We start from the raw sequence: 25,000 nt of genomic DNA on the forward strand, positions 1-25,000 counted from the left end.
AGGGTTCTTCTTCCTCTTCGCAGAAGAGGGGGACGGACGTCTCCATTGTTCGCTCCCTAACTATTAAATCGATCCGCAGCGCATCTAATCTATTTCAAAACATTTAAACAATGGAAGGTAAGCTATCTAGGGAACATGCACTTATCGACATAGCTGACTAAGGGAACCTGTATGTTGTGTGTGATTGAATTCCAAATTCGTAACAATATAGTAGGCGTTGAAAGGAGCACAAGCGAAAGGCCATGACGTGGGACTTCACATGAACAGGCTCTAACCTCCATTGGGTAAAGAATGACATATAACGTTTGGCCGCAGCCAATTAAATCTCCCCCCCCCCAAAAAAAAAAATCCACCAGTTTGGCCTGGATCAGGCCCAGCAGCACTTCTGGAAGTTTCAGGCAAATAAACCAATGCCATGAAATTGTAGCAGCCAAGTTATTAACCACAAAGACATGGCCTATAAAAAAGATGTGGCAAGGTTCTTTTCCACAAGTTCAGTCTTCTCTCTATTTCTTCAATCAAGCCATCCCAATTTTTTTTCCACAAATTGTTTGGAACCCAAGAATACATTACTTTTCTTCAATTAACTCGAAGAGAAGAAGCAAAGAAAAAGGTTCATCAAGAATTCAACAAGAGCAATAATATCATGGTTGTTCCTGATTATGACACACATCATCTGCGTAAGCTGATACAATCAAAGAAGGGCTCCTTGGAAAAGAAGCCAGATCAGAGATATTCTCTCTGAATGTAAGAAGCAGCGGTTCTATTGCGAAGCCAAAAAGTAAGCCTGAAACCGGGCAACCCTTCTGTACCCTTCTCTGAACCGGTATGAGGGAAACAAGCTGCTTAACTTTCATTATACTGGAGATGTTAGTGTACATTAGAGTGATAAAAGTCCTGAAATTGACTCCAAAGCCACATGCTTCAAACACGCCACAATAAGGCGTGATCAATGCTGTCAAAAGCTTTTTCTCAGTCAAGAAACACGATTCCAAAATCATTTTCGGCTTGGCGAGTGTCTAGTAAATCATGAACAAAAAAAATGTCGGAAATGGAACGAACGTGTAAACAGACGCTGTGATCAGGCAAGACCAGATCTCCAATGCCATCGACTTTGAGAAAAGTTTGTAGTCAGTACATTGCATTGAAAACCGGTCACAAATTCTCCATCTGCCAGAGATCTGACTTTTGGAGGAAGATCACCTCTACTCTTCTGACACTTAATGGCATGAGTAGATGGTAAATGGGGTTTCTGGGACACCCCTTCAAAGGAATGGGGGGAAAGGGAAAAACTTTCTGACCCAAGCCCCAAAAGCTCAAAGTAGGAGACATTTTTTCCCCACCTATTCCTTTCCCTCCCATACAAGCAAATGTAAAATTGAGACTATGAAAGATTGAGACTTACTGATTAAAGCACTTCTTCCCTTTCATATTTTCATAACACTCAAAGAGCGAACCAACGAATATTTGTCCATGTTCTACTTCAGGGAATAACTTAATTTTCTTATAACATTCATTTCCATTGAGTATATTCAATATTCACAAAGAATAACTTGGAACTTGGTTCTTGGTTTAAGTGTCTTTGTTGAGCAGAAATGAAATGATAAACTTCTCTTAATGCTCTTGTTTGACCATCTCCTGAGCCACATATCATTTTGAGATTGTAGTAAATTGTTTTTCCATTGTTCAATTGATAACCATCAAAGTTTTCAGTCCATTCAAGGATATTAATTTTTTTCTTTACATCCTCCAACTTATTTGTAATTAAATTTATCCGCTTATTTGTTTTATCTACTTTTACCCTGGTTATTTCTTCAATAAGACTTATTTGATATTTCTCACATTCTTTCTTCTTCTTCTTCTTTCGGCTGCTCCCGTTAGGGGTCGCTACAGCGGATCATCCGTATGATCCGCATAGAGATTTGGCACATGTTTTACGCCGGATGCCCTTCCTGACGCAACCCTGGTCGCCTCTTACAACACAGGGATATGGTACACCTATTTTAACCGGGGCATACACCGGCCCAGTATACTGGTACTCATTTCGCCGACCTCAGAAGGATGACAGGCTGAGTCAACCCCCTGGTGTATTAATTCAGTGGCCCAACGGGGCTTGAACTCAGGACCTTTTGGATCCCAAGCCGCTGTCCTAACCACTGCGCCAACACCAGGCTCAATTTCTCACATTCTTTATGTTTCCCATTTAAATACTGAGGCTGATTACATCTCCACTCTTTGGTTTGGTTATTGCTTGGTTATATCATTTATAAATCAGTAAGAAGATGGTGGTAGCCTGTTAAAATTCCCAACCCAATATCTTAACACTTATACTTATAACCATAAGGGAGACTATTGTTTCCATTCTCTAAAATATATCTTTTATCATCAAAAACTACTAATGCTTTCTTATTTATCTCTTCTGTGTATAATTGATGCTAATAACTTCTTATTGTATTCATTTTTCTGGACTCTTCCTTCTTTAAGGTTAAACAGTTGTAATAATGTTTGAAGTTTATTGATTCCTGGCTTATATTTTTCTTTATTCCCTTTAGCTTCTTATCACACCTTTCAATGCTATTATCAATATACGAAAAACCATAAGACTTTGATCTCAATCCTATAAATTCACTCATGACCTTCCCACCCAATTCATCTTTAAACTTACCAATAACCTTTTTTTTCTTTGATGAAAACAACACATCACCTGATTTATAATTACTTGTATCATATACGAGTCAAAATTTGCTCATGCGTTACATTGCCTTCATGGAATTCGGTACGTTATAATTTTGCCTCTTTTTGGATGCCTTTGCCCAGTGTCGAATATTCTATTCTCACTACGTAGTTCCATATCGTAGGACACGTCCGTAATTAAGTGCGCGGCATCGAAATTCATCATTTGTCCGATTTTACATATCTTGTTCCGAAAAACGTTGATTCCGATGCACGAGTTTTGTGACGTCCGCGTAGAACGCATTTGCATACCCCTAGTAGCCGTACTCGCATACGTCTATTGGAATATTAGTCGCCTTTCCCCCAGAGAATATGTTCAGAATCCTTTGTTCTGCAAAACGTTTCGCATGAAAGATCAACGAATTGCTCGTACGGAGCGATGTTTCCTCGGTTCACGTGCATAATATGTGTCCGTCAAAGTTTCACGGGGGAGCATAAATGATGATAAGCTTTACTATTTAGCTGCATTGCAATAAAGATATCAATTATATGTATTACATCGTAATTGTAGTATACCGATCTGCATGAATTGCCTCTATTGATGGCCGATCGTGCAAAACAACGCCCGACGAAACTGATGATGCAGGTCTGTAAATTTCTTACGCACGTGAAAATGGTCTGCAGGTCACGTGAACGAGGTACAACAGAAGTGATGACGCTATAGACGTGTGCCGAGTGGCACTACACAAACAACACGTCATTGTTTTCCGATGAAGAAGCCCGAAATGTTCCGTGATATCTCTGCTATTATGTGAAAAACGGCATTTTATCAACTCATATTTCGGTCAAACCTGACGCACGTTAACCCCACTTTTTTGGCAAACATTCTATATTTTCTTCGTTTTCCAGTGACTGGAAGCGTTTATAATGAGTGAAACCCAAAAATGTGGTATCAAATTATTCCAGAAGTGACGAATTGAGCGGAATTATTTGAATACGATTTTTCTGACCGGCTGTCACGCTTTTGTAACGCATTAGCGAATTTCGACTCATATATCAATATTATCAATCATATCCTCATATACATCACTTGTCTTAATTTCTAATATAAAACTATCTGTATCCATATATAACAATTTCTTCCAACATTTTCAGACATTAAATCCTTCCTCTTCTCCAATGGCTTGATGTCCGATCATCAATTTGGTTTCAGACCAGGTCACTCGACCCTAGATATGCTGCTTCTGCTCTCCCAACAATGGATGGAGGTCCTCAATGCCAGACAGGAAATCCGAGCCGTATCCCTGGACATATCACGTGATTTTGACATGGTCTGGCACCCTGCACTACTCACCAAACTCTCTTCCCATGGTATTCAAGGCCATCTCCACTCATGGCTCGCATACTTCCTCTCCTGTCGCAGTGAACGTGTGGCCCTAAATGGAGTTCTTTCATCCCCTCTTCCTGTCCAGGCTGGAGTTACTCAAGGTTGCATTCTGGGCCCTGTTGTTTTTCTGGTTTTCATCAATGATCTCTCCGACTCTCTGGAAAATCCTCTATATCTCTTTGCTGATGACTCCACCCTCTGCCGTACCATCGGTCATCCCTCAGACCGGCAAGCAGCAGCTTCTTCGCTCACTGCAGATCTGGATTAAATCAGAAACTGGTCCAACACGTGGAACATGTCTTTCAATCCAGACAAATCTCACACTCTCACTATGTCTCTCCGAAAGGACCATTTCGAAAACCCCCCCCATCCACTTTCTCAACAATCCTCTGGAAGAAGTCCTTTCTTTCAAGCTTCTGGGTCTCACTATCTGCCATGACCTTTCCTGGGAAAGCCACATTTCAAACCTCGCCTCCAAAGCCAGTCGCCGACTGGGAATCCTCTGTCATGCAAAGTCCTTCCTCGGCCCACCTGAGCTCCTGACCACTTACAAAGCTTTTGTCTGCAGCCTGATGGAGTACTGCTCTCCCCTCTGGGCTGGTGCTCCTGCCTCCCACCTTTCTCGGCTTCACGCTGTGGAAATCAAGGCATTTCAGATCATTGGCATCTCCCGCAATGAGGCTGAGTCTTTGGGCCTCTCAATCAATCACCACAGGATGGTCAGTGGTCATTCTGTCTTCTACCATCTCCTCTCCAGCCTCGCCCCCTGCTCTCTCTGCGATTTGTCCCCACCACATTTCCGCAGGGTGCTCAAGGTCCGCCAACAAACCCCTTCTGGTAAATCTACCAAAATCACGAATCACTGCTCACTTCTACTCTTTCATTCCTCTTTTTCCCCACCTTTGGAATAAACTCCCTCACTGTATTAAATCCCATTCTTCCCTCCAGGCCTTCAAAACAGCTGTTCACCACCACCTCTTATCATCCCCCATCCAAATCCTCGATCTTTTCTACCCCCGATAATCCACCCAAGCCCACCTCCTTCAAATTCCCTGCTTTCCTTCCTGAAAGTCCCTGTTATGTCCATCTTGTATTTCCCATGTTCCCCATCCCATCCCTCTCCCTTCCACAGATCTCCCAATGTCTCTGTTCCCCATTGTTTTGTCCTTCCCACTCCCACCCCTCTTGTCTCATGCCCCCCTTGCTGTGTGTTAGCTCTCATACGAGCCTCGACAAGGTATACCAAAAAAACCCCCCAAAAAAACAGACACATTATCCTTACACTTTCATTTTAAATTATTATAGTAATAGTCATACATTAACGACTTTGACAAGTCAATAATTGATGTTCCTATATAAATAGGTTTATCAATTTCAATACTCTTTTTTTCAAATGAATAGCACAAAAGTTCTCTGAAAACACCTCCGCTCACTCAAAACTTGGTCAATTAATTAACTTTGAAGCCTGTTTCCAAGATGAAGTAAGTCTTATGTTTTCTCAATTCCTAACATTTTCCATAGTCTTTCCAAATACAGCATTATTCATTGATTTATAAAAGTCCTTCTCAAAATATGTTTTTCCTTCTGTTCTCCTTTTTGTATTAAAATCGATATACTTCTTTGACCAACAACTGTTTAAATTTCAAAATCCTTTGAATTTTCCTCACTCTCAACCCAGCAGATAAATATTGTCTCAAGTTTCTTTGATGCAAAACATAACTTTCTTTAGTATTTAATGTCGTAAGTAGTTTTTCTGTAAATTTACTTTTTATATTAAATGACTGTTGGTAATCACTTAACCATTCTTTACTTGGACTTTCTTTATCAGGGGCGTAAGGTAGGTCGTTATGTTTGTTTTGAAGTTCTTCTGGATATTTTAAATCAACCTCAAAATAATATCGAACTTCAGCTTCATCCAATTCTTTTTTAGGAGACAACAATGTCTTGTAAAACTTTTTCATAATGATTTTCTTTTACCCATTAAAGTTTTCCAGAAGGTAAAGATTGACACAGCCCACCCATACAAATTGTTAGCATCATATTCATAATACATCAGGTAAGAGTTGTCCTCATTCTTATTATAATCAGGAAGATATTTGTTATTTGCTTTAGCATATCTCTTGGAACATGCTTGAGATATTCCTCCTCTTTTAGCCTTCTCTATCATTAAAAGCATATCTCTATCACTGATTCATTCCAAATTCTGTTTCGTCATTTTTAACATAGCACTCCAAGCCAAACCCGGGGCTGTGTAATAGTGAACGGGGTCAAATCCATAAAAAATTTTATTATGACAGACTGCTCTAAAAGTTTCAAACATGAGCCAATAACAATACATCAGTTTTAAGACACAAACCATGATATACTCCAAGATTCTTTATATTAAACCTCTCCCAAACCTTTCAGCTTGTATATAATCTCTATCGGAAATATGAGTTTTATTCAACTTGCAATAGAAACTTTCCCTTGAAGGAAGTTGTGTTTCTTTAAACTTCTCAAATGAATCCATGCAGTCATACAGATATATTCCCTTTTGTGGTAAGAGATCAATCTCTTCTTGATTTGAGAAATGTGATTTAAGATGCGGTAAGTTTTTAATATTTGATGCTAAGTTATATAATGGACTTGCCATAAGCTTGTATGTGTCAAGAAATCTGACATGGGTTATGGGGCATGTATTAATTGTTTTTGTGAATGAGATGTATTTTTGATCTGAGTTTGGAATGGCAGAAATATCTCCAGATGTCTTTGAAAGTTCATTTATAAATAGATATGTGTGAAAGTGAGCGTTGTGCAGAAAGACAGGAATAAAGTTTGGGGGCTTGTAATTAAGATTACAACGGGAATGAGCTGGACCTCTATATTTTCCAGTAAGATGACAATGATCCGGAACTTTGACCTCTCCCTCAATTTTCTTCTCACAAATATGGCAGATACTGTTCTTTCTAAATTCCTTTTTTTCTCCCTTTGTTAATAACATTGGTTTATAGGTTTTAACTATTATTTCTCTTGGTCTTATACAGTCCTTTTTCAATCGTCTTACAAACTCCTCTGAGGCATCTTCTCCTCTACAAAGTTCTAACTTGTATTCATCACCAACAGATGATTTGATATAATAACAGAAACCACAAGGAGTATGTTTTTGACATTTATTTGTGTCTGATTTATTTGGATTTGGAGAAACAGTATCTATCTTTTCAAGGATACTTTCAGAATCAGCATATATCACAAATGGATGTTTTATAGATTTGTTAAAATCTTTGAATGATATGTTTGAACCTGCTTTTGCTAAATTGATTTCGGTTGATTTATGATTACTGCAATATTTTGAATGTTGATTTAATCGCTCTTTTGTATGAAAGGAGTTGAGACATGTCTTACAAGGATACGTTTTACATTTTCTCTTGCATAGTTGTGATTTGGTTAATCTTGAGAAATTTTTGATAAAAGCATAATGTGATTTTTCCTCTGAAGTAAAGTGGAGAAGGTCAATGTGTGTTTCATCATTTTTATAGTTGTTTGAAATTTTTAATATCTGAACTTTGTTTGTATCCGTTAATCCATACACATGAACAGATAGATTATTCATTTTCTCAAATTTAGGAATATCTCTCAATGACATTGGAAACTTTAAATCTTTAACATTTAATGTATTCTCGTATTTCTTAAAATGTTCAACCCTTTCAGGTTTCCATTGTGGAGAATGTAAGTGAGCAAGAACAGACCATAGAAAACATTTATTATCTTTGTTTTGAATATTAACAACCACTTTCTTAAGTTTTATCTCTTTTAGTAAATCAATATAAGAAGAAGCTTGAAGAGGATCTGATTTTAAAATGTGTATATCTAAAAAGATTATTTTTGTAATAGCAAATCCACTACCTACTACAGTGTTATCAACATCTTGTTCTTGTCTCTGGAGTTAATTGAAAACATCACATCTTACAAAATCTTGAAATGATGAGATAAAGTGAGGGTTTGTCCTCATATCGGGAGTAGTTTCATCACCTTCTCTTACCATATTCAATTTTACTCCCATATAAAACTTAAAAGTTTTCATTTAACTTAATGTGTTTTTAATTATAGTTATAATACCTTGTTTAACCATATCAACAGCTTCAATGATTGAAGATGGTCCAGGGTCTTGAAAGCCAAACAATCTTTTTTTTTATATGTCCTTTAAATGCCCCATCAGTGTTTTCAATGGAGAATTTAGTGGTACCTTCCCTTTCTTCATTGTTCTTGTGTTTGTGTGATTGAAGTTGTTTATTACAATTTTTTTTTAAGAATATCATTATCACATCTATCACAATGTTTTGTTTCTTGGTCAAGTGGAGATATTTGTCTGATAAGATTGAATGTGTGTTTGTTGGTTTTAAGGTGTTTTTTATAACATTTATATTCATGATTACAAACATCGCAGAACGTTGTATTCACCATATTTATATAACAAAACTTTGCTTAAAATAAAATTTTCTTATTGAAAATTCCATTAAATTTATAGGTGAATCTGTGCTCTATGAATCTGTGCTCCATTTTATGCTCCAACTTTTTTCACTTAATAAATACAATGTATCAAGACACAAAAGACCAATTTCAATCAATCTATTAATTTGTAAAAGATATTGAGAAATATGTCGAGGATGTAAAATTGAATAAAGATAAAAATAACAACTATTGGATAAAAACAATTATGGTGAAGAATGAGTTCTTCATTTTCCTTCAGTGGAAGGGCTTTTAGTATATCTGGAAGAACATCAATTAAAGTAACTGTAACAAAAGTTTCTCCTCTCCTTCTGGCAATATATTCAAAACTAGAAAAAGCAATGAAACAAGAAAAAGTATCAAAAAAGAAAAACCTCATGGATGAAGCTTTAGAAAGAAGAGATAAGACAATCTGTAATATGCAAGGAGAAATTTGTATTTTTTTCAACAACCCTAAAGATGTAAATCCTGATGAAATAAAGGATGTTAATATATCAGGTGAAATGACATTTCATTCGATAGTAGTGAAGGAGCATTTTAAAATTACCTTTAATATAAAAAAGGTAGTAGTTGAATCTGTTAATGAAAAAAAGTATAAAGCAAAAGATGGTAATGTTTTTCAACTAATTAAATACGAGTCATTATTCAACTGAAGATTTTGAAGATTATTATGAGAGTGATGACAGTATCTCTGTTGGAACAGAAGACAGTTATGGTAACGAGAGTTTGTGTTCAAACGATAGTTATGAAAGTAGTTTTATAGATGATTGTGAAAGCACCAATGAAAGTACCGAAGATGAATTTTATATGAAGTAAAGTATCAACTACTCTCAAAAGGTTTTAATGCTGGTCTACAAAAAGAAGATATAATCAGTTTATTTAAACTTCAAAACAAACTTAATGATTACAACATTGAAGATATAATGCAATCGATAACTTGTATTCAAAAGTGATAACTTGTATTCTAAATGATAATACGGATGATATACCTTCTCCCCAAGATTTAGATAAATAAAAAAAGAACCTCGCTATCTTTGATGATTGTGTTAATGCTTGGTTTTTTTAAACCCGGGAGCGCGACCCCAAGTGGGGTCGCCGAGCAAATTTTGTGGGGTCGCGGGCGTCCGCTTGCAGCGAAAAAAAATTGTCCGTTTTCGATCGGTGTTCGCTTCTACGGGGTGTAATATAAACAGGTCGTTCAAAGTATGGGAACCGGCGCAACATGACACTTGGAATGGGATCCAGCCGATGCGCGTGCTCGCTGAGGCCTAAGTCACATTTGCTCTACGGCTAGCATACGGCGGCCATACGCCCTCTGAATTGACAAATGTGCGGCGGCCGCAAAGTTTCTTTGGTGGCCTCAGGGTGGCCCTATGCCATTTGGCTATCTTTACAGGCCGTAGGGGTCGCCGTGGAACTATAATGCGGAGTTATAAGTTTTTTCATTTCTACGTTGGCCATAGCAATTCGACATGCCATAGTTGTGACGTAGTTGTGTTCCATGTCAACCGTACGTAGGGCGTACGGTGGGCTTGCGTTATTCGTGCGGCTGCCGTAGTCTCTCATCAGTGAAAAATGAATTTTGCCCTAAAAACCGAACACATTTTAAAAAACCAAACACAACGAAGCGTTCATGTTTGTTCACGTGTCTCCCCCACCTGTTCGAGCCGCATCTTCGCGCTTTGTTCATTCAGTTCGTCGGTGGAAGTCCTCGTGAAAGCATCTCTCGTGTGTCGATCGCTACTTTACCTCGTGGGTTCACCTTGATTTGTGCTGTTTATCTTATTTTTTTACTCATCTTGTGTTTTAATTAATAACAAAAAAGCAATCCGATCACGTGGTGTGACGGACTGTCGGGCAAGGATTTAATTTCACAGAAAAACCGGTTGAAATTTGTAATATTCATGATTACCTCTGCCCGATGCGTTTGATGAAAGTGATTGTGGTTCTGTGAGCATCATGTTTGATGAGCTGCCCTGGGGGCAGCTCTCGCAGAGTGCGCGAGCCACCGGAACCCAGGCCGGAGCTCGAGCCTGTGTGGAGCTTTGGATTGGTGATTGTACCAGTTTACATCCAATACACCGCCACCGAAGGTCATTTACTCATCTTATTTTACCTTAAACATGGGGAAATTCAGTTGAAAGTGTCTTCAAAGTGGGTTTTCTTGGGGTCCAGGAACAGATTAATTCACTCCATTGTTTCTTATTGGGAAAATAGTTTGGGAATCGAACTTTTTGCAATCCGAACAGCCTCCTGGAACGAATTCAATTCGGATTCTGGGGGCACCACATACTGGTATATTCCGAACTGTTATATTTTTATTTCAGTAAAAAAAGAACTGGTATACTCGTATATACCCACTCGTTACCATCCGTCTGGCTGCACGTTCGCCTTAAGGCCCCCCTGCGGTCACCTTGCGGGCACCTTGAGGCTACCTTGCGTCTGCCTTGAAAATTCTATGGCAGCCGCAGGGACGCCCTAAGGTCACCGTGCGACATCAAATCAAAGACCGTACGGCACCACAACGTTTTCGGTCTCCACAATTTCTAAATACGCCGTGCGGCTCCCCGAAAAATAAAAACATGTGACTGCTGCATTGTGTGACCGTGGAAATACTGTGGCCGCCGTATAATCGCTAGTGGCCGTAGATTTTGGAGACTCCACGGCCGCCGTGGCAAATGTGACAGGCCTGAAGGGCGGTTAATTTTGGCGGGAAATTAGTGGTTTGATCCATGGCATATCAGACTCGGACTCTAACTCTATCATTAATGTCTATTCACGTCTCCATGTACGACTCAAGACCTTATTTGTGATGGCAGCACCGGCCACCAGCAAATCTCGAGAACGTTCTTACCAGGATAAATTTCTGGACCTTGGATTTTACTACGTGGTGGATAAAAGTGGGGCACAGAGGCCTCAGTGTGTGATTTGTTTCGAAGTGCTTTCTACAGAGTCTATGAAACAAAATAAGTTGCAGAGGCATTTGACTACAAAACATGCACCTTATCAGGATAAGGAGAGAGCGTTCTTTGAGAGGAAACTTCTTGCACTCAAGAATACGTGTCTTGACAGAGAGAGTACATGCCATCAGACCAATTCTCGGGTATTAGAGGCCTCGTATCGAGTGTCGCTCCATATTGCCAAGACTAAAAAGCCTCACTCCATTGTGGAAGAACTCGTGCTGCCATGCGCAAAGGACATGGTATCTCTGATGGTTGAGGAGGAAGCGGCGAAGAAACTGGCAGTTATACCCCTCTGACACAACACCATCCAACGCAGAATTGAAAATATGAGTCTGGACGTAACGGCTCAGGTCGTACAGAATATCAAGGAATCGCCGTGGAACGCCATACAGTTGGACGAGTCCACTGATATCGCATCGTACGTGCAACTCATCGTCTGGGTCCGCTTCATCAAGGCTGATAGCTTTGTCAATGAGCCTCTGCTCATCAAACCATTGGAGGCCACCACCAAAGGCGAGGACATTTTTTGGAAAGTAGAGCAGTTTTATCGTGACCATGATCTGGACTTCGGAAAGTTGCTCGGTTCTACAACAGACGGCGCGCCAGCAATGTTAGGAGTGCATTCTGGATTCAAGGCTAAATTGCTTGAGGTGGCTCCTCAGACCTCCACGGTACACTGCATGATTCACCGAGAAGCGCTCGCCTCTCGTACCTTGCCAGAAACCTTGCAGAGCGTGCTCTCAGAAGTCGTAAAAATGGTGAATCACATCAAATTGAGCACCCTCAACACTAGGTTATGGTAACAAACCCTAACAAACCAAAACCCGAAAACACTCGCCCAAACCAAAACCCGAAAACACTCGCACAAACCAAAACGCGAAAACACTCGCCCAAACCAAAACCCGAACACTCGCACAAACCAAGGCCCGAAAACACTCACACAAACCAAAACCCGAACACTCGCACAAACCAAAACCCGAACACTCTCACAAGCCAAAACCCAAACACTCGCACAAACCAAAACACTCGCACAAACCAAAACCCGAAAACACTCGCACAAACCAAAACCCGAAAACACTCGCCCGAACCAAAACCCAAAAACACTCGCCCGAACCAAAACCCAAAAACACTCGCACGAACCAAAAACCAAAAACACTCGCACGAACCAAAACCCGAAAACACTCGCACAAACTAAAACCCGAAAACACTCGCACGAACCAAAACCCGAAAACACTCGCACGAACCAAAACCCGAAAACACTCGCACGAACCAAAACCCGAAAACACTCGCACAAACCAAAACCCGAAAACACTCGCACAAACCAAAACCCGAACACTCGCACAAACCAAAACCCGAACACTCTCACAAGCCAAAACCCAAACACTCGCACAAACCAAAACACTCGCACAAACCAAAACCCGAACACTCTCACAAGCCAAAACCCAAACACTCGCACAAACCAAAACACTCGCACGAACCAAAACCCGAAAACACTCGCATGAACTAAAACCCGAAAACACTCGCACGAACCAAAACCCGAAAACACTCGCACGAACCAAAACCCGAAAACACTCGCACAAACCAAAACCCGAAAACACTCGCACAAACCAAAACCCGAACACTCGCACAAACCAAAACCCGAAAACACTCGCACAAACCAAAACCCGAACACTCGCACAAACCAAAACCCGAACACTCTCACAAGCCAAAACCCAAACACTCGCACAAACCAAAACACTCGCACGAACCAAAACCCGAAAACACTCGCACGAACTAAAACCCGAAAACACTCGCACGAACCAAAACCCGAAAACACTCGCACGAACCAAAACCCGAAAACACTCGCACGAACCAAAACCTGAAAACACTCGCACAAACCAAAACCCGAAAACACTCGCACAAACCAAAACCCGAACACTCGCACAAACCAAAACCCGAACACTCTCACAAGCCAAAACCCAAACACTCGCACAAACCAAAACACTCGCACAAACCAAAATCCGAAAACACTCGCCCGAACCAAAACCCGAAAACACTCGCACGAACCAAAACCCGAAAACACTCGCACGAACCAAAACCTGAAAACACTCACACGAACCAAAACCCGAAAACACTCGCACGAACCAAAACCCGAAAACACTCACACAAACCGGAACACTAAAACACTCGCACAAACCAAAACCCGAAAACACTCGCACAAACCGGAACACGAAAACACTCGCCCAAACGGGAACACTAAAACACTCGCACAAACCTGATAAAGGCCACTTTGTTTTCGTCTTGACCACCAGACACACCAGCCGTGAAGATAATACTTTCTAATGTCCCACCATTTATGAAGAACGAGACACTAACAACTCGATTTTGTCCTTTTGGTAATGTGGTTTCTCAGATGACGATGTTGCTTCTTGCTCTCATACCAAGCAGGCGAAGCATATAATGTATTTTCAATGACAGGCAGACTTCTTTTACACTTTTTTTATCTAATGTGGATAAGGTTTTCAATGTTATTATCTTGCCAAAATGAAGTTTTTGCAAGATCTGTTACTTGGTAAGTTTTTTTGTTTTGTTTTTGTTTGTTTGTCTGTAATCATTGGATTTTTCACCTTTATATCACTCTGTAGAGCACAATTTTCATCGGAAACTCTTGTGGTTACACATATCGTAGTATTATTACAATACCCTTCAGCACACATAAAGGTCAAGGTCAAAGGTCAAGGTCACTTTGCGGTAAATCATGGAAGTCGATGAAACCCTTATTTTTTTGAGTAATTTTAATCGAATCATCTCCAAACTTTATGGGAATGTAGTATATGGTCTGGCTCTCAGCTGATTAGTTTTTGGTAGCAATTGGCCTTGACTTTCATGGTTAGCACCTAAGGTCGAAATATTTTGACCCCAAGGTCAAATTTTGAAATCTTAGGTACCATATCGTGTAATACCTCAAATTGAACACCTCGATGAGTGCTTTCTCGATATGTCAAGCTTGAGACATTATGACGTCATTTGGTGACATTATGAGGCAAACGCATATTTTTCATGGTTACTCTGTAGAACGATTCTCATCGGAATCTCTCGTAGGCAGATATTCCTCAGGGAGTCGCTCCTGGTGGATAGCAGCTCTGTTCACCTCAGTGTGACCTGAAAGAAGTCACACGTGGTCACCTTTTGGCAAGATAAGGGTCTTTTATTTTTAAATTCCTTCTTGTTGTCATGACTATCAGGCGTATGCCTGAACTGACGCATTAAAATGTTTTTCATTTGGTAAGTTTGGTTGTCCAAAACGTTTTTGTCCTCAAATCACGTCGTCTTCGGCCGAACCGATGGACTTTGCCAATGCTTTTCCATCTCCCTCTCCCCTGTTACTGTCATGAAATATACTTCGGTTGCTCCATCCATGTTAATATTTCTGTTGATCATCACGATCTGAGAGATATACATGAGATTTACCATGAAAGTATATGCCTTGTTTTTTTGAGAGTGTATGTGTTGTAGTGTTGTCCTTGTATCTTTACTCTGTGATTTCTTGGAAAATGAGGATGACACTCGCTAGAGCGCATACCTTCGCTAGACAGAACAGTTTACGTTTTGTATCCCACTGATAGGATCTGCATCCAGACCTAAACCACAATTGAATTGGCTTGTTTTTGTCACCTTACCAACTCATCCACTCAGTTTTGTCCAAACCCATCCACAGCATTTTAAATATGTTGTTTTGGCCCTATCTCTCAATGGTGAAGAATCACTTAAAACATAAAAAAATTCTAGTCGCCAGATCTTTTTTTTTTGTATACATTGTCGAGGCTCGTATGAGAGCTAACACAACACACAGCAAAGGGGCATGAGACAAGAGGGGTGGGAGTGGGAAGGACAAAACAGTGGGGGATCTGGATCCAAATCTCAACAAAATCGAATCAATTTGTCCTTGTCACACACCCAACCTGTCCACCAGGTTTCGTCCAAATCTGTCCACAACTTTTTGAGATATCCTGCGAACAGACAAACAGACAGACAGACAAACAGGGGTGATAACATAACCTCCGTGCTCTGTCTATCTTTGGTGGTGGAGGTAATGATAGGTGACAACCTCCTTCATGTATAACTGCTTTGTAACAGTTGGGTTTGTTCGCTCACCTGGAACGTAGTTCCGGGGAGCTTATGGGATGGCACATCATCCAACCGTCCGTCTATCCATCCACAAATACTTGTAACTTTTTCTCTGAAACTACACATGCAATCTCGATGAAACTTTACCACAACGTTCATCACTGTGTATGTACGAAAGTTTGTTCCTGGCATAAAAAAATCAGGCCTGAAGGGGATCTTTGCAAGGGTTCCCCCAAAATAGCAATTTGCTTTCTTCTCAGAAACTACACATGCAATTCTAATGAAACTTGACAACAACCTTCATCACCCATGTCATATCAAAGTTTGTTCATGACATAAAAATCGTGGTCAACGGGGTCTACAGGGGGAGTTTCCCCCCAAAAATATTGTTGCGGACCCAGGGTTGGGTCAAGAAGACCACGAAGGGAGAAGCTACCTCGGGTTCCCACCAGACTCTCCGGAATCACAGGCCATCGCACATGAATAACTTTGTGACGTGGCGGGTCGCAAATCGACCGTGAACGCCAATAACTCGACCACGTGACTTAGGGTCCTCCGTCTAATAAATACCATTTACCTAATGGTCACGTGATCGAATTACTGGGGGACACGCCCTCGGTACGCCTTGTTCAAACCGGATCACCTTACCGCATTAGTTTTCAAACTTTTTTTAGTGGCGACCCAATTTCAGAACCTCTCTACATCGCGTGACCCAAAAGATTGAAAACCCAATTCATAATACATAAGATAAGATTGTATATGGCACAAGAACATTTACTGTTTACTTTATTCACCATCGCCATGTTTTCATAGACGAGTAAACAGAGAATAGCCGACAGTATCCAAATAGTACAGTTGAATGTTTCAGAAGTTTAGTCCGAATGACATTCAGATATATCAGTGAGAAGGATGAGCCTGTTTTTCAGAACCCAACTTCTCTATTTGTGGAGAAGTAGATGACAATGCCAGGATCATATAATGCTCCATTTCAAGGCGATTTCTGTACTTTGTTTTAATCACCACCATGGTGGAGAACGACTGCTCACAAAAGTATGATGAAGGATATGGCATGAGAACCTTAATGGTGCGCCATGACAGGGTCGGGTAGGACGGCAGCATTTTGCACCAGAATGTCGACAACGAATTCGTCCACGCAAGAGCCTGTGCTCCTGAATCCTACTGGAGCTGTACAAGCTCTTCCTGTGCTGTATCATCTTCATCAGAAATCGAGTCCAGTGGAGCCGTGAAAGGGTCCCGAACCACAGAAAAGGACTGCACATCCAGCTCAGGGAAATAGTGCTCGAACTGTTCAAACAGCGACCGAAGGTGACGTGCTATCTCCCCAGAAAGACTGTTGAGCTCAGTATCATCGTACTGGCAGGTCGTTAGATGCTCCACCAGACGGGGGGAAAGTCTGAAGCGCTTAACAGCTGCTTTGTCTGCCAGTAATTTTAGAGTCGCCAGAAATCCGCTCATTTTGTCGTGAAAAATCATGAGGTTGGCATCGTTGCCTTGGAGGGAGCGGTTTGAGGACATTGAGATGTTCAAAGGTGTCAACGAGATAGCACAGTTCTGACAGCCAAGAGTCCGACTCAAGCAACGCCACCAATGCCGTTTTCCCTTGTGTGCGTCGGAACTACTTCAGTTCATCTTTGAGCTCATAAACGTCTTAGTCTTTCTGGTAAAAGTAGGAAGAATGAGAAGGAGAAACACATTATTCAGGCTTTAAGTATCCTTGGTTCAGGTGTTAGTTTTCTTCCAAATGACCCATCGCAATTAGTTAATAGACTGTTATTGTTGTTAGGCAGTAAGAAGGCTGGAAATAACAATTGTTTTAATGAAGCATCAGCCATTTTAGACCAGTTGATGAACATGAAAATAATTAATAAATATCGATATAAAGACATTTTATCTCATATTAAATAAGATGAGAAGCACAATCCTTAGTTTCAATTTCACAACAAGCGACCACACATCTTCATTCCCATACCCACTACAACTTGACACAACAAAAGAATATGAGGCATCTTTATTGTCCATGGAAACTTATAATACCTTATTTAATATAACCGAGAAAAATGACAAGTTTAGTTATAATCCGGGAAGTGGACACAAAACGATAACAGTCTCACCCGTAGCATATGAGATTTCTCAAATATCTTCCGAAATTGCTCGTCTTATGAAAGAACAGGGTGATGAACCAAAAAATATTGTTATAGACATTCAAAAACATACTTCAAAATCAACGATTAAAGTTAAAAATAACTACAAGGTAGATTTCACAATTGATAATTCATTTAGAGAGTTATTGGGTTTCTCCTCAAAAAATATTGAAACTAATGGGGCGTTTTACAGTGATAATGTCATTCAAATATCCTCAGGAATAAATTCAGTGTTAATTCACTGTGATTTGATTGATGGTGCTTATAAGGATGGAAAAAAAAACAAATACAATATTTTCATTCAGCGCATACTCAACCCCAATTGGTTATAAATTCAATATGGAACCCAAAAATTTGGTTTATCTACCTGTGTCAGGAAAAACCATACACAGAGTAAATTTTAGGATAACCGACCAAGATAATCGTGTGATTTCTTTTAATGGAGAAGTTATATCCATCAGAATTCACCTACGTGAAGTTTTCCAATAAATAAATACGATGGTTATTGTGAGGAAACACGAGTTGGGAAAATATAAAATAATTACAGGGGATGGGATGTTCCTTTCTCCATACTACAAGGGTGAAGGTATGTATCTTGGTAGAGGATACTACAAACCTAAGAGACAAAGGGGTGTTGGACATCAATTTAGAGGAGATGGGATAATTGATACTCTAATGGGTATTGGTTCAACTATTCTTAAACATAAAGATCTAATTGGTTCAACTGCTTCTGCTGTGGGAAATGTAGCAGGTGCTGTAAAGAGTATAAAAGATGCTCAGAAGGAATCTCATAAATTACAAGCAATAAAAGAAATTAAGAAAGGCAAAACTCAGTTGTCCCCTCAAGAACGACAGAAAATAATTCAAATACTTGGATCACGGTTTCAAAAGTTTTAACATCTTTTTTTCTAAATAAATACAAGTATGGAAGCAATTGATAGTATCTATGATTTGGATGATACTATTATTATCTCAAACTCCACTAAAAAAGAAGATTACTTCAAGGTAAATGCAATAACTGGAACAGACTGGAATACGAATGGTACAAAAAGTTTTGAAATAAATAATCAACAAACCTATTTGAATCTCTCCGAAAGTTTCTTGTTGTGTAAATTTAAATTCACTAAAGCTGGGAATAACACAAATGCTACACTTGTAAATGATTTTTTCTGGAAAATGTTTGATAGTGTGCGTTTGTATATTGGAACACAAGAAGTTGAAGCGGTTGATTATGTCTCTGCTGTATCTGAAATGATGAAATTTACACTCTATACATTCAGTGATAGAATGGGAAAGGGGTCTGTCGAAGGTTTTATTCCTGATATGTCAACGGGAACAAACACAGACCCTGGATATACTCAAAGGAAAGGAATGTATAATGATGATACAAAAGCAGAAAATAGTTTTACTGTGGCAGTTCCTCTTAAAGGTATATTTGGATTTTGTGATCATGATAAAGTTCTGTATGGTCTTAAAATTAGATTTCAACTACAAAGGAATGATAATGAAAATCGATTGCTTTTTGGTGTTGGTAGTGCTTTTGGTGAACAGAATAAATTTGTAATTGAGGAAATGAGTTGGTATATCAGTGAATATACTCCTAATCTTAAAACAGAAGAGATGTTGAATCGAAGACTTAACTCAAAGAAACCACTCAGTGTATCATACCTCAAAAGAAGATGTCAACACGTTAAACTCAACCAAACTACTTACACGTGGAATTTGGGTGTTCTGGAAGGAAAGCCACGATATCTGTGGATCATTTTTAAAAAGCCAGATGGTGATACTGCGACTGATAAGAATAATGCATTGAGTGACAATGCTAAGGTGAAACAACTTCGCGTTTCTCTAGATGGAACATTTTATCCACGAGATAGATTGGAAATTAATTGGGGAAAAAATGATTTTGCTGAAGCATACAAGTCTTACCAAAAGGTGTGTGAAAGTAATGGAAATAAAGAACCTATTTTGGATATGACAGCATTTAAAAGTTTGTATACAATCTATGCGTTTGACCTGAGCGCTCAAAAGGAAACTATAATGTCTAATCGAGTGGATACATCCCTATACATTGAAAGAGGAGAGAGTGAAGAAGTTGATACATATTGTTTGCTTTTGGAAGAAACAGAATTGCAGATTAATACAGATAATGGTGTGATGATTAGTCTCACATAATTTTTTGTTAAATAAATGAGTGGTAAAGTACCAACTGGGGTATATGTTAATCAAATCAATCTTCATAAACTATCATCTTGTGTTCAAAATCAAAAGCCTTGTACGATTAACGTTAATACAATTCAGAGAAAAGGAGCAGTAAGAATTGATGTTTTGCTCACAAGAGAACAGGTTAAAATCTTGAATGACACTGGCTCACTTAAAATTAAAATGACAAAACCAATGTTGAAAAAATATTCAATAAGAGAGACGAGTGGAGGATTTCTCCCATTTCTAATTCCTTTATTTGCTGGTTTAAGTGCGGTTGGAGCATTGACGGGTGGTATTTCAACAGCGGTGAAAACTGTCAACGAAAGGAAGGCTCAACTCCAGGCTCAAAAAGAATTGGAAAGACATAACAAAGAGTTGGAGAAACAAATTAGTGGAAGTGGTGTAATTGTAGATTTTGCTGAAAAACTTGAAGGTCTGCCTGATAAAGCGAGATTGTTAGTTGGAGATATGCTTTCTTCAATAGCACAAGCAGGTGTAAAATTAACTAAAAGAGGTAATGGATTATATCTTTCTAATAAATAAATTAGCATTGATGAGTGGTTGAAAGAATTTGGAAAGAATACAACATCAAATTTACAACTTGGTAAATATTGTAAGAAATTAAAAATTCATAATGTGGTTATTTGTATGAGAGATGAATTAACAAATGTGCCGAAACATACAAAGAATATTATTATGAACTTAGAAGATAATAATGGGAACGGTTCTCATTGGGTTTGTATTTTTAATAGTCAAGACAAATATTATTTTGATAGTTTTGGTCTTCCACCACCTGTTGAAGTCATAAAATTCTTACAGAATGGTGTTTATCAAACATTTCAAGTCCAAGAATTAAATTCCAAGTGTTGTGGTCAATTATGTCTATATGTGTTATTTCAACTCAACAAAAATAAAAAAATTTATGATATTATTTTTAATCTAATATAAATGACTTATGTTGGTAAAGATGGTTCTATCTTTGGTGTATCTCAAGAACTGGATATTGATTTATCAAATTATTACACAAAGGCACAGGCTGAACGACATAAATATAATATAACCAAAAATATTAACATGAGAAATGCTTATAAATTAAAAAATTATCCAAGCCCGACTGACGCGAATGACTTGGTGAGATTAAGCGATTTATCACAATATATATATATATATATCCTTAAATAAAACAGCCGTGTATTCCAAAGATACAGAAGTGTTGATATTATCTCCAGGTCATACAGAATTCACAGTTCGAATTAAAATAAATTTTTATAAAGAAGGGCGTATCGTTTGCATGAGAATAGAACAATGGGGGTATGATATGAATGATTTAGGGTATAATTGGTCATTTAAAATTAACCTCGAAGACATGGAACAATTAAATCAGTCTCGTAAGGAAGAATATTATCCACTTGGTATCGAGAATGAGCTTTGTGGGTCCACGATTAGTAAACAACAAATAAAATAATTTAATAAGGGTAAATATAATAATGGTTTTGCCCTTGTTTATCTCATGAAAACAGAAAAAACAGGATTATATATAATAAGTAAGGAAATACAAAATGATTTAACTATGGGAAGATGGGGAGGTGTTTCGTGCCATAATATTATTCTAACATATATTTCTAATACATAAATGACAGCAAGAAGGCTTCAAGAAAATTATCATTTCTGTGTCCAAGCATACCTTCAAGAAAAGGGTATTCGGTGTTTTAATAAATATGTTCTACAACATAAGAATGAGGTATTTTCAATAAAAGATTGGCATTATGCTGATGTTGAGAAACCGACAACTTTAGATTTAATTAGAATGTTAAATAATGAAAAAATTATAAAGTTAAGAAAAGGTAAGGCTCTTTTAGAAATTCAAAAGAAATTTTATTGGTTTCCTGTTGTAAAAAAAAATATTTTGGATACAGGAATAACAAGAAATCCTGATCAATATATGTATAATATTCTATGGGGTGTAAGCGATTCAAGGATAGTAAGGGATGAGGAAGGAGTTGAAGAAGAGAGGGAAGAGGAGGAAAAGGAGAAGAGAGAGAAGGAGGAGAGAGAGAAGGAGGAAAGGGAGAAAAGAGAGAAGAGAGAGAGAGGGAGGAGAGGGAGAAGAGAGAGAGAGGGAGGAAAGAGAGAAGAGAGAGAGGGAGGAGAGGGAGGAAAGAGAGTGGATGAATAAATATCAAAATATGGAAACCAGTGAGATTCAAAAAAGATTGGTGGTATTACAGAAAATAACTCAACCCACCGAGGAGGAAAACAAAGAATTGACAAGTCTATTTGCAATACTTTCGACAAGAATATTAACATCGACAAGATATTCATTTTATTTCAAGTTTTTTATTTTTATTTTTTTTCTTAAATAAATGGAGGAGAGAGTGAAGGCATTTCTAAGGATTCTTTATGTTTTAAAAATTAAGATTCAAATGTGCATGTTGGAAACAAAAAGGTTTTTGCACTCTGCAGGAATTTTTCTCATAAATAAATGAGTTATTGTCTCAAATGTAAAAAGAAAACTAATACTAAAAATATTTCATATATTAAAAGTAAAAATAACAGGGTTATACAAAAAGGTATATGTTCGGTGTGTGGTTCAAAAAAAAATCAATTTATCTCCAAACACAAACTCGGAGGAGATATACAAAAGTTTTTATCAGGAAGTAAATTTACAACTACTGGAATACCAGGGGAATTACATCTTCCAGGGTATTCTTTCTGTGGTCCAGGCACAAACTTGGATAAAAGATTAGATGAGGCAGACAATCCTAAATCCTGGAGTAAACCAATCAATAGAGTTGATGAAGTGTGCATGAGACACGATATTGATTATAGGAATACCACAACGTTGGAAGAAAAGCATGAAGCCGATAGAGAAATGTTGTATAATTTGTCTCTGATACAAAATCCAACCTTGAGAGAAAAAGTTGATCGGTTCATTGTGAAGAAGATGATCAGTGCTAAATTGAAACTTGGACTTGGAAATTCCAAAAACTTATAGGCTCTAATGATGCCATTAAGACTGAAGAGCAATTAGCTGATGAATTACATAAACCAATATTCACAAAGTTTCAGAGAAGGAAAGTTTATTCCAAGGAAGTTGATTATATCTGGTCTGCTGATTTGATTGAACTCAATAATGATAAGGGGTACAAGTATGCTTTAACCGTTATTGATTTGAGGAGTAGATACGTATGGGTTGTCCCATTAAAAAACAAAACAGGTAATACTCTTATGTTAGCCTTTCAACAGATATTTAATAAAAGTAAGAGAAAACCTAAAAAATTGTGGACTGATGAGGGGAGAGAGTTTTATAACAAGACATTTATGAATTTTCTAAAAAATAACAGTATTACATTAGACAGTACCTTTAATGAAGGGAAGGCAGTTGTTGTTGAACGTTTTAATCGTACCTTAAAAGAGAGACTATATAAAAAATTCACACAACTCGGTTCACAACAATGGTCATCTTTTATTCAGGATATTGTGGATAAGTATAATGACACGATTCACACGTCAACAAATATGAAACCATCAGAAACATTTACAAAATTAAAATATGAAAAAGAGATTAATGTCAGAAAACCTAAGTTCAAAGTTGGTGATATCGTAAGAATATATAGGTGGAAATCTCATTTTGAAAAGGGTTTTACTGAACGATGGACGAAAGAACTTTTTAAAATTGTTGATGTAATAGATACGGTTCCTTGGACTTATAAAATATATGATTTGGAAGGGGAAGAGATTTTAGGTTCATTTTATTCACAGGAATTACAAAAGACAAAGATAAATTGAAATGTTTTGACTCCGCCCCTTTTTGACTCCACCACACAAGCCCCGCCCACACAAACCCCACACAAACCCCACACAAGCTCCACACAAACCCCTCACAAGCTCCAATAAATTGAAATTTTTTGACTCCTCCCCTTTTTGACTCCACCCACACACGCCCCTCCTACACAAACCCCACACAAACCCCACCACATACAAACCCCACACAAGCTCCACACAAAAACTCCACACAAGCTCCACACACACAAACCCCACACAAGCTCCACCCATATTCATCATATTTACATAATTTGTGATTAGTTAATTAGTTCCCCACACACAACATGTTTATTTAATTAAAAAATTATCCACCCATCCACACAAGCTCCACTCATCCACCCATACACCAATCTCTCCACCCATCCATTTATCCACACAAACCTCATCCACATAAGCCTCATCCACATTCACCCCTCCCACATAAGCTCCACCCACATAAACCCCTGCCCACATAAACCCTGCCCACATAAACCCCTCCCACATAAGCCCTGCCTACACAAGCTCCACACAAAAACTCCACAAACATAAACCCTGTCCACATAAACCCTCCCACACAAGCTCCACCCACATAAACCCCGCCCACACAAGCCCCACCCACACAAGCCCCACCCACACACACCCCGCCCACACAAGCGCTCCCACACACACCCCACCCACACAAGCCCCACCGAAGCCCCGCCCACACAAGCCCCGCCCACACAAGCCCCACCCCCTCATCCCCCTGTGCGCCCCCACCTTTGACCCACTACCTCCCTCATCCCACCCCCACCCTTCCCCACACACACACATGGGGAGGGGAGGGATGGGATGAGGGGGTGATGGGTCATTGGGGGAGCGCACCTACCCCCCTCCCCCACCCCCACCCTCCAACCCCTCCCTCTCGTTCATGTCTTGATCCTCTTCTTGAAATTCAGAATCAAGTAATTGTAAACAAAACAAATATAATTTATTAATATTGAAAATATTAAATATTCATTTGCGAGAATGTATAATCTTTCCCAGCAATCTTCTTCAGATGTCTTGTGATTTCGAAACTCAGACACCATATTCTGTTTTGAAACAAAAAGTGGATAATAATTAGGTTTTATAAAGATAATTACATGGTAATATGAGTAAGCCTCGTTGACCACTGAATTAACACACCAGGAGCCTGTCATCCTTTCAAGGTCAATAAAATGAATTCCAGTGTACTG

The 25,000-nt window shown here is 38.8% G+C and overlaps 1 protein-coding gene and 1 long non-coding RNA gene across 2 annotated transcripts in view; both read right to left on the reverse strand.

Annotated features, from left to right (window-relative positions):
* ADCY8 (adenylate cyclase 8) overlaps positions 1 to 25,000 on the reverse strand; it is a 331,462-nt gene that overhangs the window by 134,270 nt on the left and 172,192 nt on the right. The window lies entirely within an intron of this gene.
* The window catches only part of LOC147012673 (uncharacterized), a 1,793-nt gene continuing 1,477 nt past the window's right edge, over positions 24,685 to 25,000 (reverse strand). The window contains exon 3 of the long non-coding RNA XR_015051029.1: positions 24,685 to 25,000. This exon is cut by the window's right edge and continues 147 nt beyond it. This is a non-coding gene — a long non-coding RNA (uncharacterized LOC147012673).

This window comes from Eptatretus burgeri, chromosome 14, assembly GCF_056783735.1.
Source record: "Eptatretus burgeri isolate ZD-2024b chromosome 14, Ebu_testis_v1, whole genome shotgun sequence".
In the NCBI taxonomy this organism is placed as follows: domain Eukaryota; kingdom Metazoa; phylum Chordata; class Myxini; order Myxiniformes; family Myxinidae; genus Eptatretus; species Eptatretus burgeri.